Below are 3,423 nucleotides of genomic sequence, written 5' to 3' on the forward strand. Positions count from 1 at the left end.
ACGCAAATCCAACATCCACCTTTTGTAGATTGAATGATCATGGCAACCAAGACGCTAAGCTCATGGGTTTTATCTTTTTACATGTCCTCTGCTGAATGTTTTTCATAGAAAAACAGTTATGTAATTTCCTCTATAAATAACATGTTTTGCAAACGCATGTAGTTAGTTTTTTTGGAGATGGTCTTGCTGTTAGTTTATGTACTATTGCCGTAACATTAGTGTTACTGTTGTAACGAGAGGATACTTTCTCTATTTTGCAATATAAAGACTCTGTTTCTTATGACTGTGTGAGTGTAATTTCGGATTGACAGCGTATTAACCAAGGCCGTGCAGAGGGCCCTTGCTGGCTGAGGTTTTGTTTCTTTATTTTTGTAAAGTCTTCATGTATTGTCTTCTTATTTTCATTGTAGATATGTCATAGCTTGTTCACCTGTATATATTTCATAATTCAGTTATGGTGTTAATGTTTCATTCCTGTACATGATTTTCCAGCATTGTATATTTTTGCTAACACTGATCAATGTGTCTCAGGGTAGGATATGCTCGAGCGTTTTCATATAATTTTTGCAACAAATAGTGACATGAGATTGGCCTCTCTGCTGACTTTGTTTTTTTAGCTTTTCAATTTTAGTTATGCTTTGATTTCAGTCTTATTTATTTGTTGTTGTTAGTTAGTTTAGATATCAAATTCTTCATGACATTTGACGTTATCTCCAGAGCCATGGCTTAACCCTGAAAAGCTACTTGGCGAGCTATCGGATTATGAGTGAAGTGATTTGATTTTACTTTCATTTCTGCAATTAGATATCAAGTTCTTCATGACATTTGACGTTATCTCTAGAGCCATGGCTTAACCCCAAAAAGCTACTTGGCGAGCTATCGGATTATGAGTGAAGTGATTTGATTTTACTTTCATTTCTGCAATTAGATATTAGGTTCTTCATGTTATTGACGTTATCTCCAGAGCCATGGCTTAACCCCGAAAAGCTACTTGGCGAGCTATCGGATTATAAGTGGAGTGACTTGATTTTACTTTCATTTGCAAGTAGGTAATTTAGATATCAATTCTTCATGTTATTTGACGTTATCTCCGGAGCCATGGCTTAACCCCGAAAAGCTACTTGGCGAGCTATCGGATTATAAGTGAAGTCAATTGATCTTACTTTCATTAGTCTGCAATTTTTGGTTTGTTTGAGTGCAATAGTTTAACTCTTCTTTCTGTATTTAGATGAGCAGCAGAGACAGTGATTTCATGATCATTAGTTCATCATTTGTTTGATTTGAATAGCTGCACATTTACATTCCTGGTCAAGTACTAATTTTTTTTTACTAGTATGTTTTGAGATCCTTTGAAGTGTTAAGCTCTGGAAGTTATCATAAGGGACATAATTGTCTTAAATCTATATCCGTACTTGCCTTATAAAGTATTCTTAAAACTTAGGAATATGATTTCCATTCGCATTAGGAGACAAACAAAGAAAAAACCCCAAAACAAAATAAAATTGAAGACAATAAAAAGTAAGAAAGAGGTCGTCTTGCACATATCGTGCGCCACACTTCATCAGTTTACGACTCCCGAATTGATAATTAATGTAGCAATTTATGACATACTAAATTGACTAAACATGCCCAACCCTAGTAGCAAAGGTTCCTCTTTCTGTACATGTATGCTTAGATTATATTCATAGTTATCTGCTGAAGTAATTTTGGTTTTGTTAATCTATAAGTATTTTGATGATTAGTTAGTTTGCTTCCATTTGTGGATAGATAGATCAATGGTATCATAGTGATAGTAAACACTTCAAAAAAGCTAGTGATAGTGGATTTCACCTCATCTCCCTTATGGGATCATGATTTGAAGGTTCCATTCACACAACCCAAAAACAAATTTCTTGTTTGATTACTTCATATTCTAGGGTTTCTTGTTGAATAGATAATTGTCTCTGAATTTCTTAGAAGTATTTACAATTTTCATTTTTATCTCTTGAGTTTGCTATGGTTTAGAATAACTTCCACTCATAAACTTATCCATTAGTTATTAATAAATCTATTTTCCTCCATTCAAATCATCTTTTCCATGTATAAATGAATTTGTGCATAAATGAAGAAAAGAGTGTATGTTGTTACAAGAGATTCCAATTTGTAGGGAGACCTCATCTCATTCACCTCATCCAAGTCTTCTCCACCTATGCTGCCAAGGTCCACCAAACCGTAATGCGAATTCTTGTTTTGTAAGCAAAGTGGTCACTTCCATTGAGCAAATCCAACCATATTAACACATTTGACTGAGCCTTGGTAAGTGTGCACCTCCTCTATGCCTTATTTCCCCATCAAACACCTTTCCCACACTTCATTCTACAGTTCTTACCATCTTATAAGTTTTTGGTCTGTTTCCTGTATTAAAATATGGCATCCGGTATTAGAACTAGGACATCCTGTAGTACTACAGGAAACCCTGTAGCAGCTTGTTTTAAACCCGAATTGAGAAGAAATGGTCAGATGAGCTTAGGTTAGGCCTCTAATTAGCTTCCATACCCTTGAAACTAGTCCATACCTTTTGCTCCATACCTGTATCCCCTGCCAAAGAACAAGTTGAAAATTAGCATTTGCATTCATAAAACTAAACATCAAAAAGTATTTTTCTTCAATTTTTAAATTAGCACATGCATGCAGCAGTCATAATAGTTCTTGGATCAAATTCCATGCTCAGTTAGTCTAGGTCACTAAATGTTATAAACAAGGTTAAGCTAGGTTTCTTTTGCAAGCAAAATGTGTATATGTTTAGCATGATGGTTTCATGTCACTTTATAGAACCTTCCAATTTAGTCTTTCATTTCCTATAGTAGGAAACATTCCCTTTTTGCATTAAGGATAATTTTCCCTTTTCTATTTGGTATTCAGACTCCTTCTAGTCAATAGAAGACTAGTTTGAAAAACCCTAGTTGTCTATCGCCACAGTTGAAAAGGGACAAGAGTAGACCATTGCATCTACTATGTATGCAACATTGTCACCTCCAAGTTTGTATGAACCCTAGGTTGATGAAGTAAAGTTGGTAGCCCTAGGAGTTGCAACATTATTGCTACAATCTCGGTGGTTGTCACAGCCCCAAGATCAATCATGGTATTAGGGACCATAATACCATCGATGTGCACATGCACTACTACTGTGCTACCAAGGTCTATGTATTTTGGGGATATCACCCTCCCAAGCATCAAATCAGATAGTTTTCCAGCAATATTGATGGTGGGGTATCTCTTCTTCTTCTCTTAGGCCTTTTGGAACATTTTCATTAATAAGATTTTTGTAGATGGGAACATATTTAATGGCCTCGAGAAGGGGTGTCTTAACACACAAATTATTCAATTCTCCCAGAACTTCAACCTCTTCCGGGGTTTGCTAGTTAGGGTAGACCAACCTTTCAA

The sequence above is a fragment of the Pinus tabuliformis genome, chromosome 5_1, assembly GCF_031772625.1.
Source record: "Pinus tabuliformis cultivar Carrire ecotype Pingquan chromosome 5_1, CPIR1, whole genome shotgun sequence".
NCBI lineage: Eukaryota > Viridiplantae > Streptophyta > Pinopsida > Pinales > Pinaceae > Pinus > Pinus tabuliformis.